The sequence below is a fragment of the Triticum urartu genome, chromosome 2A (genome assembly GCF_056163025.1).
Source record: "Triticum urartu cultivar PI428250 chromosome 2A, HENAU_Tu73, whole genome shotgun sequence".
Lineage (NCBI taxonomy): Eukaryota > Viridiplantae > Streptophyta > Magnoliopsida > Poales > Poaceae > Triticum > Triticum urartu.
Window position 1 is genome coordinate 640,902,671 of NC_141874.1, and position 13,960 is coordinate 640,916,630.

Genomic DNA, 13,960 nt, shown 5'->3' on the forward strand with positions numbered 1-13,960 from the left:
TAAAAACGCCCTGACGCCTCGTATTCGTTCGACACATGGAAGATAGCCCTTATTGGGCACAGAAGCCAAGAGGTCCGAACATTTTGGGACCGGACGCTGCTTTACAAACATTCCAAATATGGAGAAGAACCCGCCTTGCAATGCCAAAGACAACACTGCGCGCCGGACTCGTCGTCATTGAAGCCTGGTTCGGGGGCTACTGAGGGAGTCCTGGATTAGGGGGTATCCGGACAGCCGGACTATATCCTTTGGCCGGACTGTTGGACTATGAAGATACAAGATTGAAGACTTCGTCTCGTGTCCGGAAAGGACTCTACTTGGCGTGGAAGGCAAGCTAGGCAGTACGGATATGGATATCTCCTCCTTTGTAACTGACCTTGTGTAACCCTAGCCCCCTCCGGTGTCTATATAAACCGGAGGGTTTTAGTCCGTAGGACAACATACAATCATACCATAGGCTAGCTTCTAGGATTTAGCCTCTCCGATCTCGTGGTAGATCAACTCTTGTAATACCCATATCATCAAGAATAAATCAAGCAGGACGTAGGGTTTTACCTCCATCAAGAGGGCCCGAACCTGGGTAAAACATCATGTCCCCTGCCTCCTGTTACCATCCGCCTTAGACGCACAGTTCGGGACCCCCTACCCGAGATCCGCCGGTTTTGACACCGACAGTGGGCGTGCAAAGCATTGGGAGCACACCCGAGCCGACGGTGGAGATGGGATGATCCCCTGAGTCGAAGGTGAGGTCGCCTCGGGCGCTTGCCCAGCCCGGCAGAGCCCCCGGGCGCTTGGAAGTGGCGCCGATCTGGCCAAAGAACGGCTTGAGGTGACGATCCGAGGGTGGTGCTTGTGAGCCGCCGAGGAGGGCCGCAATCGCGTGGTGCGTCGGCGTCGCGTAGCGCGCAGCGAAGAGGCCGCGCAACTCCTCCCAGGATGCCACCATGGATCCTGGGAGGTTGTGCAGCCAGGCACGCGGTGCGCTAGTGAGGGCCATGGGAAGCTTGGCCATGACCTTGTCGTTGCCCCCGGCCTTAAGGATGGCCTCCTCATATGCCAGCAAGAAAGCCGACGGGTCCGCCGCGCCGTCGTAGCGCGGCGGCATCTCCAGCTTGAACTTGGGTGGCCACTGCACCTGCCGCAAGGCGGGAGCAAGGGCTCGGAGCCCCCAAGCGTCACTGTGGGCACCCGTAGATCCAGCAGCGAAGGCGGCGCCAGCCATGGAGAATGGGCGTGAAGATGGTGGAGCACGAATCGACGGGAGGAAAACTCCGGCGCACCCCTACCTGGTGCGCCAAATGTCGGATCTCGGGTTCCGGCAAAACCCTCAAGGTTCGAACACTGGGGTGCGCACGAAGATCTCCCCCTACCAACTCATGCCCTCAACCTCGCCATGATCTCAAAGTCAAGCTCCACGAACTCGCAACACAAGAGACACAAGATTTATACTGGTTCAAGCCACCGTTGTGGTGTAATACCCTACTCCAGTGTGGTGTGGTGGATTGCCTCTCAGGCTGAGGATGAACAGTACAAGGGGAAGAACAGCCTCCTGAGGTGAGGTGTTCTTGTGCTTGGTGGGTGTGAGGATGGGTTGGATCTAGTCTAAGTTGAGATGGCTGAGGTTCTCTCTCCCCCGTCCTACTGTGGTGGCTAATCCTATTTATAGAGGCCCTGGTCCTCTCCCCAAATATTGAGCGGGAAGGGAGCCAACAACGGCCAATTTGAAAGGGGACAGCTAGTACAAGTTATCCTGACAAAAGCAGTCTTCGCCGGCCAAAGGCTCTGGTGGTGACGCCGCCTTGGGCTCCACCTCCGGCTTGCCATCCTACTGGTCTTGGTCTCGTTGCACCGATATGGAAACCTTTGCTTGACGCCTCAGTACTCTTCGTCTATGCTTGCCTCCTTAGCACCAAAGAGGAAACATGGACAATGTGCGCGCTGGCGCCCGCCTGGCGCCCGCGTGGTCTCGATCGTCATGGCTCATGTCATTAGAACCTCGCGAGGTTTGCCTTGCCTTGATCTCTCCGCCCCTCGCGAGCCAGCCTGGTGAGGCCGCTCCCGAGGAGGCCTTGTGTCGTCCGCCTCGTGAGGCATGGCCCCTCGCGAGGGTCTTGAATGCTTATTGGTGAAGATGGGTCGTACGGGCCCGCTTGCAGAGCCACGCCGTGGGCCGCAGGCAGGCAAGTCTAGGGACCCCCATTCCCAGAACGCCGACATCAACAAGTCGATCTTTATGGATGTAAACAATTTCATATGTGTATGTTTATAGACCCATTTACGTTCGTAAGGTTTAACACCTTATGGAGAGTCAACAAAGTTCCAAACTTGATTTTGTATAAGGGTACTATCACAGATTACTTGGCATTAAGCCATTTTGCATAGTTAGGGGCCATCATTGCCTCCTTGTATTTTATAGGATTATTGTTGTCTAAAAATACTATCTCGTTTGCACACCACAGTGGTTTGCATGAGTTTTGCTCATCTTGCATGGTTCAGTTGCTCAGTTCGACCAAAGTCTCTACATCATATGTAGGAGCTTTTGTATCAGTCATAGTGCAGAAACTTCAGAACTACTACCGACATTTCATCACTGTAACGTGATAACAAAGATTCTCTAATCTCGTCGAGCTGCAATATCCCCCCCCCCTCACTCTTTTGCGAGAAACCTTTTCTCCAAGACACGCAATTCTTAGTGACAAACATTTTTGTCTCCTGCATGGTGATAGAAGAAATTCCCAACACTCGGGATAACCAACAAATTAGATCTAATCCGATTTGGGATTTGAGCTTGTAAACATTTTACATATACTTTGTATTCCCAAATTTTATGAAAAGACAAATTGATCTGGTTTCTCAAGCCATATCATGTATGTCATTTCAATAGATATGATGGCACTATTTTTAGTCTAAAAGCCACAACCACTAAAGCATAAACACAAAATGATAATGGCAAGTAAGTTAATAAGATCTATGATCTTACCATGTCATACAAGGTTTGATTACATTTCAGTAACTTTTACTAATTCCCAACGTGTATTCAAATCTCATCCTTAGCTCGTCTTTTAGACCTTCGTGGTTCTCATATCAAGTTACAAAAGAGAAACCAATTGAGTATCCTTGTGACTAAAATTTAGTCATAATACCCAAGAATTATACTATGTACTATCAAGGAATTCATCTATAACATGTATGACACTCATACCCGAGCAGGATTTTTCCCATCTTTCCTTTTCTTCCAATAATATTCTTACAGTTTTACTTCTAGTTTTCTGTCAAGAGTGGTGAAAGCCTTGGAAATCCTGAGTGTGTAATTCGTACTAACACCCTTTGCCCTTTTCTTGTTAAGTTGTCGTTCTATTTGTTGGGGAACGCAGTAATTTCAAAAAAATTCCTACGCACACGCAAGATCATGGTGATGCATGGCAACGAGAGGGGAGAGTATCGTCTACGTACCCTCGTAGACCGTAAGAGGAAGCGTTATGACAACGCAGTTGATGTAATCGTACGTCTTCACGATCGACCGATCTAGCACCAAAGGTATGGCACCTCCGCGATCTGCACACGTTCAGCTCGGTGACGTCCCGCGAACTCACCATCCAGTAGAGCTTTGAGGGAGAGTTTCATCGGCGCGGCGGCGTGATGACGGTGATGATGATGCTACCGGAACAGGGCTTCGCTTAAGCACCGCTACGATATAACCGAGGTGGATTATGGTGGAGGGCGCACCGCACACGGCTAAAAGATCAATGATCAAGTTGTGTGTATATGGGGTGCCCCCCTCCCCCATATATAAAGGAGTGGAGGAGGGGGAGCGCCGGCCCTCTCTATGGCGCGCCCTAGGGGAGTCCTACTCCCTTCGGGAGTAGGATCCCCCCCCTTCCAAGTAGGAGTAGGAGAGGAAGGAAGGAGGAGAGAGGGAGGAATTAAAGGGGGGCCGACCCCCCTCCCAATTCGGATTGGGCTTGGGGGCGCGCCTCCCTCTTTTCCCTTCCCTCTCCTCTATTCCAATAAGGCCCATATACTCCCCGGGGGATTCCGGTAACCTCCCGGTACTTCGGAAAAATGCCCGAACCACTCGGAACCATTCCGATGTCCAAATATAGGCTTCCAATATATCGATCTTTACGTCTCAACCATTCCGAGACTCCTCGTCATGTCCGTGATCAAATCCGAGACTCCGAACTACCTTCGGTACATCAAGACACATAAACTCATAATACCGATCATCACCGAACGTTAAGCGTGCAAACCGTACGGGTTCGAGAAATATGTAGACATCACTGAGACACGTCTCCGGTCAATAACCAATAGCGGAACCTGGATGCTCATATTGGCTCCTACATATTCTATGAAGATCTTTATCGGTCAAACCGCATAACGGGTATACATTGTTCCCTTTGTCACCAGTATGTTACTTGCCCGAGATTCGATCGTCGGTATCTCAATACCTAGTTCAATCTTGTTACCGGCAAGTCTCTTTACTCGTTTCGTAATGCTACATCCCGTAACTAACTCATTAGCTACATTGCTTGCAAGGCTTATTGTGATGTACATTACCGAGAGGGCCCAGAGATACCTCTCTAACAATCGGGGTGACAAATCCTAATCTTGATCCACGCCAACTCAACAAACACCATCGGAGACACCTGTAGAGCACCTTTATAATCACCCAGTTACATTGCGACGTTTGGTAGCACACAAAGTGTTCCTCCGGTATTCTGGAGTTGCATGATCTCATAGTCATAGGAACATGTATAGTTATGGAGAAAACAATAGCAAGAAACTAAATGATCATCGTGCTAAGCTAACAGATGGGTCAAGTCAATCACATCATTCTCTAATGACGTGATCCCGTTAATCAAATGACAACTCATGACTATGGTTCGGAAACATAATCATCATTGATTCAAGGAGCTAGTCAAGTAGAGGCAAACTAGTGACACTATGTTTGTCTATGTATTCACACGTGTACTAAGTTTTCGGTTAATACAATTCTAGCATGAATAATAAACATTTATCATGATATAAGGAAATATAAATAACAACTTTATTATTGCCTCCCGGGCATATTTCCTTCAGTCTCCCACTTGCACTAGAGTCAATAATCTAGATTACAGTGTAATGATTCTAACATCCATTGAGTCTTGGTGCTGATCATGTTTTGCTCATGAGAGAGTCTTAGTCAACGGGTCTGCAACATTCAGATCCGTATGTATCTTGCAAATCTCTATGTCTCCCTCCTTGACTTGATCGCGGATGGAATTGAAGCGTCTCTTGATGTGCTTGGTTCTCTTGTGAAATCTGGATTCCTTTGCCAAGGCAATTACTCCAGTATTGTCACAAAAGATTTTCATTGGACCCGATGCACTAGTTATGACACCTAGATCGGATATGAACTCCTTCATCCAGACTCCTTAATTTGCTGCTTCCGAAGCAGCTATGTATTCCGCTTCACACGTAGATCCCGCCACGACGCTCTGCTTGGAACTGCACCAACTGACAGCTCCTCCATTTAAGAAAAACATGTATCCGGTCTGTGACTTAGAGTCATCCAGATCAGTGTCAAAGCTTGCATCGACGTAACCGTTTATGATGAGCTCTTTGTCACCTCCATATACGAGAAACATATCCTTAGTCCTTTTCAGGTATTTCAGAATGTTCTTAACCACTATCCAATGATCCACTCCTGGATTACTTTGGTACCTCCCTGCTAAACTTATAGCAAGGCACACATCAGGTCTGGTACACAACATTTCATACATGATAGAGCCTATGGCTGAAGCATAGGGAACACCTTTCATTTTCTCTCTATCTTCTGCAGTGGTCGGGCATTGAGTCTGACTCAACTTCACACCTTGTAATACATGCAAGAACCCTTTCTTTGCCTGATCCATTTTGAACTTCTTCAAAACTTTATCAAGGCATGTGCTTTGTGAAAGTCCAATTAAGTGTCTTGATCTATCTCTATAGATCTTGATGCCCAATATATAAGCAGCTTCACTGAGGTCTTTCATTGAAATATTCATATTCAAGTATCCTTTTATGCTATTCAGAAATTCACTATCCAATTAACAATATGTCATCTACAATAATATCAGAAATGCTACGGGGCTCCCACTCACTTTCTTGTAAATACAGGCTTCTCCAAAAGTCTGTATAAAACCATATGCTTTGATCACACTATCAAAGCATATATTCCAACTCCGAGAGGCTTGCACCAGTCCATAAATGGATCGCTGGAGCTTGCACACTTTGTTAGCACCTTTTGGATCGATAAAACCTTCTGGTTGCATCATATACAACTCTTCTTTAAGATATCCATTAAGGAATGCAGTTTTAACATCCATTTTCCAAATTTCATAATCATAAAATGCGGCAATTTCTAACATGATTCGGACGGACTTAAGCATCGCTACGGGTGAGAAGGTCTCTTCATAGTCAACTCCTTGAACTTGTCAAAAACCTTTCGCAACAAGTCGAGCTTTGTAGACAGTAACATTACCGTCAGCGTCAGTCTTCTTCTTGAAGATCCATTTATTCTCTATGGCCTGCCGATCATCGGGCAAGTCAACCAAAGTCCATACTGTGTTCTCATACATGGATCCCATCTCAGATTTCATGGCTTCAAGCCATTTTGCGGAATCTGGGCTCATCATTGCTTCCTCATAGTTCATCGGTTCGCCATGGTCAAGTAACATGACTTCCAGAACAGGATTACCGTACCACTCTGGTGCGGATCTTACTCTGGTTGACCTACGAGGTTCGGTAGTAACTTGATAAGAAGTTTCATGATCATCATCATTAGCTTCCTCACTAACTGATGTAGGGATCACTGGAACTGATTTCAGTGATGTACTACTTTCCAATAAGGGAGAAGGTACAATTACCTCGTCAAGTTCTACTTTCCTCCCACTCACTTCTTTCGAGAGAAACTCCTTCTCTAGAAAGGATCCATTCTTAGCAACGAATATCTTGCCTTTCGGATCTGTGATAGAAGGTGTACCCAACAATCTCCTTTGGGTATCCTATGAAGACACATTTCTCCGATTTGGGTTCGAGCTTATCAGGTTGAAGCTTTTTCACATAAGCATCGCAGCCCCAAACTTTAAGAAATGACAACTTGGGTTTCTTTCCAAACCACAGTTCATAAGGTGTCGTCTCAACGGATTTAGATGGTGCCCTATTTAACGTGAATGCAGTTGTCTCTAAAGCGTAACCCCAAAACGGTAGCGGTAAATCAGTGAGAGACATCATAGATCGCACCATATCTAGTAAAGTACGATTACGACGTTCGGACACACCATTACGCTGTGGTGTTCTAGGTGGCGTGAGTTGCGAAACTATTCCGCTTTGTTTCAAATGAAGTCCAAACTCATAAATCAAATATTTGCCTCCACGATCAGATCGTAGAAAGTTAATTTTCTTCTTACGATGATTTTCCACTTCACTCTGAAATTCTTTGAACTTTTCAAATGTTTCAGACTTATGTTTCATTAAGTAAATATACCCATATCTGCTCAAATCATTTGTGAAGGTGAGAAAATAATTATATCCTCCGCGACCTTCAATGTTCATTGGACCACACACATCAGTATGTATGATTTCCAATAACTCTGTTGCTCGCTCCATTGTTCTGGTGAACGGAGTTTTAGTCATCTTGCCCATGAGGCATGGTTCACAAGTACCAAGTGATTCATAATCAAGTGATTCCAGAAGTCCATCAGAATGGAGTTTCTTCATGCGCTTTACACAAATATGACCTAAACGGCAGTGCCACAAATAAGTTGCACTGTCATTATCAACTCTGCATCTTCTGGCTTCAATACTATGAACATGTGTATCACTACTATCAAGATTTAGTAAAAATAGACCACTCATCAGGGGTGCATGACCATAAAAGATGTTACTCATATAAATAGAACAACCATTATTTAGTAAAAATAGACCACTCATTATCAACTCTGCATCTTCTGGCTTCAATACTATGAACATGTGTATCACTACTATCAAGATTTAGTAAAAATAGACCACTCATCAGGGGTGCATGACCATAAAAGATGTTACTCATATAAATAGAACAACCATTATTCTCAGATTTAAATGAATAACCGTCTCGCATCAAATAAGATCCAGATATAATGTTCATGCTCAACACTGGCACCAAATAACAATTATTTAGGTCTAATATTAATCCTAAAGGTAGATGTAGAGGTAGCTTGCCGACGGTGATCACATCGACTTTGGAACCATTTCCCACACGCATCGTCACCTCGTCCTTAGCCAATCTTCGCTTAATCACCTCGTCCGTAGCCCCTGTTTCGAGTTGCACATGTTAGCAACTGGACCAGTATCAAATATCCAGGCACTAATGCGAGCATTAGTAAGGTACACATCAATAACATGTATATCAAATATACCTTTCACTTTGCCATCCTTCTTCTCCGCCAAATACTTGGGGCAGTTCCGCTTCAAGTGACCAGTTCCTTTGCAATAGAAGCACTCAGTCCCAGGCTTAGGTCCAAACTTGGGTTTCTTCACTTGAGTAGGAACTGGCTTGTTGTTCTTCTTGAAGTTCCCCTTCTTCCCTTTATCCTTTTTCTTGAAACTGGTGGTCTTGTTGACCATCAACACTTGATGCTCCTTCTTGATTTCTACCTCCGCAGCCTTTAGCATTGCGAAGAGCTCGAGAATCGTCGTATCCATCCCTTGCATATTATAGTTCATCATGAAGCTCTTGTAGCTTAGTGGCAGTGATTGAAGAACTCTGTCAATGACACTATCATTAGGAAGATGAACTCCCAGTTGAGTCAAGTGGTTGTGGTACCCAGACATTCTAAGTATATGTTCACTGACAGAACTATTATCCTCCATCTTGCAGCTGTAGAACTTATTGGAGACTTCATATCTCTCAATCTGGGCATTTGCTTGAAATATTAACTTCAACTCTTGGAACATCTCATATGCTCCATGACGTTCAAAACGTCGTTGAAGTCCCGGTTCTAAGCCGTAAATCATGGCACACTAAACTATCGATTAGTCATCAGCTTTGCTCTGCCAGGTGTTCATAACATCTGGCGTTGCTCCTGCAGCGGGTTTGTCACCTAGCGGTGCTTCCAGGACATAATTCTTCTGTGCAACAATGAGGATAATCCTCAAGTTCCGACCCAGTCCGTGTAATTGCTACCATCATCTTTCAACTTAGCTTTCTCTAGGAACGCATTAAAATTCAATGGAACAATAGCACATGCCATCTATCTACAACAACATAGACATGCAAAATACTATCACGTACTAAGTTCATGATAAATTAAAGTTCAATTAATCAAATTACTTAAGAACTCCCACTTAGATAGACATCTCTCTAATCATCTAAGTGATCACGTGATCCATATCATCTAAACCATGTCCGATCATCACGTGAGATGGATTAGTTTTCAATGGTGAACATCACAATGTTGATCATATCTACTATATGATTCACGCTCGACCTTTCGGTCTCCAGTGTTCTGAGGCCATATCTGCATATGCTAGGCTCGTCAAGTTTAACCCGAGTATTCTGTGTGTGCAAAACTGGCTTGCACCCATTGTATATGAACGTAGAGCTTATCACACCCGATCGTCACATGGTGTCTCGGCACGACGAACTGTAGCAACGGTGCATACTCATGGAGAACACGTATACCTTGAAATTTAGTGAGAGATCATCTTATAATTCTACCGTCAAACTAAGCAAAATAAGATGCATAAAGGATAAACATCACATGCAATCAATATAAGTGATATGATATGGCCATCGTCATCTTGTGCCTTTGATCTCCATCTCCAAAGCATCGTCATGATCACCATCATCACTGGCTTGACACCTTTATCTCCATCGAAGCATTGTTGTTGTCTCACCAACTATTGCCTCTTCGACTATCGCTACCGCTTAGTGATAAAGTAAAACAATTACATGGCGATTGCATTTCATACAATAAAGCGACAACCATATGGCTCCTGCCAGTTGCCGATAACTATGTTACAAAACATGATCATCTCATACAATAAAATTTAGCATCATGTCTTGACCATACCACATCACAACATGCCCTGCAAAAACAAGTCAGACGTTCTCTACTTTGTTGTTGCAAGTTTTACGTGGCTGCTACGGGCTAAGCAAGAATCGTTCTTACCTACGCATCAAAAACCACAACGCAGTATAGTGATTGCTTTTTGATCTTCAGAAAGAACCTTGTTCATTGAATCCGATTCAACTAAAGCTGGAGAAACAGACACCCACCAGCCACCTGTGTGCGAAGCACGTCGGTAGAACTAGTCTCGCGTAATCGTACGCGTAATGTCGGTCTGGGCCGCTTCATCCAACAATGTCGCTGAATCAAGAATCAACTAGTGACGGCAAGCAATATGTATATACCCACGCCCAAAACTCCTTTGTGTTCTACTCGTGCATATAACATCTACGCATGAACCTCGCTCGGATGCCACTTTTGGGGAACGCAGTAATTTCAAAAAAAAACCTACACACATGCAAGATCATGGTGATGCATAGCAACGAGATGGGAGAGTATAGTCTACGTACCCTCGTAGACCGTAAGTGGAAGCGTTATGACAACGCGGTTGATGTAGTCGTACGTCTTCACGATCGACCGATCTAACACTGAAGGTACGGCACCTCCGCGATATGCACACGTTCAACTCGGTGACGTCCCGCGAACTCACGATCCAGTAGAGCTTCGAGGGAGAGTTTCGTCAGCACGACGGCGTGATGACGGTGATGATGATGCTACCGGAACAGGGCTTCACTTAAGCACCGCTATGATATAACCGAGGTGGATTATGGTGGAAGGGGGCACCGCACACAGCTAAAAGATCAATGATCAATTTGTGTGTATATGGGGTTCCCCCCTCCCCCGTATATAAAGGAGTGGGGGAGGGGGAGGGCCGGCCCTCTCTATGGGGCGCCCTAGGGGAGTCCTACTCCTTCCGGGAGTAGGATTCCCTCCCTTCCAAGTAGGAGTAGGAGAGGAAGGAAGGAGGAGAGAGGGAGGAAGGAAAGGGGGGCTGGGCCCCCTCCCAATTCGGATTGGGCTTGGGGGTGCGCCTCCCTATTTTCCCTTCCCTCTCCTCTATTCCATTAAGGCCCAATAAGGCCCATATATTCCCCGGGGGGTTCCGGTAACCTCCCCGTACTCCAGAAAAATGCTTGAACCACTCAGAACGATTCCGATGTCCAAATATAGGCTTCCAATATATCGATCTTTATGTCTCGACCATTCCGAGACTCCTCGTCATGTCCGTGATCAAATCTGGGATTTAGAACTACCTTCGGTACATCAAAACACATAAACTCATAATACCGATCGTCACTGAACGTTAAGCGTGCGGACCCTACGGGTTCGAGCACTATGTAGACATGACTGAGACATGTCTCCGGTCAATAACCAATAGCAGAACCTGAATGCTCATATTGGCTCCTACATATTCTATTTAGATCTTTATCGGTCAAAGCGCATAACGGTATACGTTGTTCCCTTTGTCACCGGGATGTTACTTGCCCGAGATTCGATCGTCAGTATCTCAATACCTAGTTCAATCTCGTTACCGGCAAGTCTCTTTACTCGTTCTATAATGCTACATCCTGTAACTAACTCATTAGCTACATTGCTTGCAAGGCTTATTGTGATGTACATTACCGAGAGGGCACAGAGATACATCTCCGACAATCGGAGTGACAAATCCTAATCTTGATCCATGCCAACTCAACAAACACTATCGGAGACACCTGTAGAGCACGTTTATAATCACCCAGTTACATTGTGACGTTTGGTAGCACACAAAGTGTTCCTCCGGTATTCGGGAGTTGCATGATCTCATAGTCATAGGAACATGTATAGTTATGGAGAAAGCAATAGCAAGAAACTAAACGATCATCGTGTTAAGCTAACGGATGAGTCAAGTCAATCACATCATTCTCTAATGATGTGATCCCGTTAATCAAATGACAACTCATGTCTATGGTTAGGAAACATAATCATCATTGATTCAATGAGCTAGTCAAGTAGAGGCAAAGTAGTGACACTCTGTTTGTCTATGTATTCACACATGTACTAAGTTTCCGGTTAATACAATTCTAGCATGAATAATAAACATTTATCATGATATAAGGAAATATAAATAACAACTTTATTATTGCCTCTAGGGCATATTTCCTTCACTATTCACCATCATCACATGACTAGTGTTCTTATGTATCCCACTCTTATCAGTATAAAACATAGTGAATACTTCACTTATACTTGCAATCAAACATTAATTTGGTATCTTATATCCTCAAGATTTTTTTTGTTTCTGAAAACAATATTTTTAGGTCCAAGAATATCACATAACTATCCCAAACAATTTGAAGTTTGGGTCTCATGGAGGCAAGCATTATGCACTGAAATGTGATGGAATTCTAGCTCTAGATCAAGATACGCAAGTCTCATCATCCATAGCACTAGTGAGAGACCACAGAAAGTATGCAATAGGACATAGTCCTTCTCGGCACTCCTTTAAGGACAACCCTCACATTAAGGTACCAATCCATAAAGTTGTAGCCAGCTAATCAAAATTCAATCAATATGGAAAGTGGTAATGCAAGCCATTGTTCTACAATGATAATGCAAATACTTAGACATTGTTCAAAATTAGTGCAAATCATATTAACTATTAACTAGAGTTTGTTCCCACTAAAACAATATCTCTCATAATTCATTACTAGTGATTCGAGATCCATGACTGACTTACTACCCATTGGTGTGACATCACTGATGAGTAGTAACAAGACCAGTAGGTCAACTGGACAATCATATCTCCATATGACTCTTGTTCATCTTTCGATGGGTGTGTTATGAGATCAAGACTGTCTTGCTATCTCGTCAAGACAACCAAGTGTACTTGCAACATGAACCGTTCATGCCCGTCTTATACACTTGACAACTATACCCATGCGACATGGCATATTTGAAGGACTAAGTATTTTAGACACTGCTATAAATGGATTAACATAACCGATTTGATATTTTAAGTAAGAGATCACCCTAATAAATGACTACTATGAAATCAAGGTGCATGAAAAGGGATTAATATCACATGCAATTCATAATTTAGTGACGTGGTATAGCCCTTTTCCGATGAAGTAGTCCGCATTTTCTCTGCGATCATCTTCACCCTTTCCACGCCATAGAACTCCTTCTCCGTGTCCAGCTTTTGTGTCAAGTTCTACCATTGCAAAATATTGTATCCTTCATTGTCATCGATGTTGACACATAGGTCAAAAATTAAAATAAAATAAAATCATATGACTCCAGCCATCATGCCGTACCATGAATCCCAAGTTAAAGTAAAATATTACAACATATTGCATCGCATACAAATATATTGAATAAATGAAGACTTATACCACATCACATACAAACCTCCTACAAAACAAGTTAGATGCCTCTAATCGCTTTTTCTAATTATCATGGCTGCTATGGTTAAGTTTGCAATTTTTTTACTTTTCCTACACAACCATAAGCATGACACTTCATGTTGTTGGTTTAACTTGCAGGGTGTATGAAACTCGTGACTTAATAATAAATCTCGAGCCCCATATGAAACTTAGTCATTATGCATGACCCGCGTGTAGATCATAATCTACATTGCCCTTGCGCATTTACAAAGTTTTTCTTTCTCAACTATGAACAAACCCAAACTATCTGAAGCTTAGCTATGGATGCCACACCTTTGTAGCAAAATTCATCCATGCTGTCAAGATCAAAACCTCATGAAATTAGAGGGGTTACAACATGAACGTCTAGTAATAACTCCCTACTCACTCCGCACATATGTGCAATGGCACATATCCCCATATGCTCTAATCATACTTGCATCTACTCATAGATTTTCTTATGATCCCACTGCAGGATAATGTGCTACA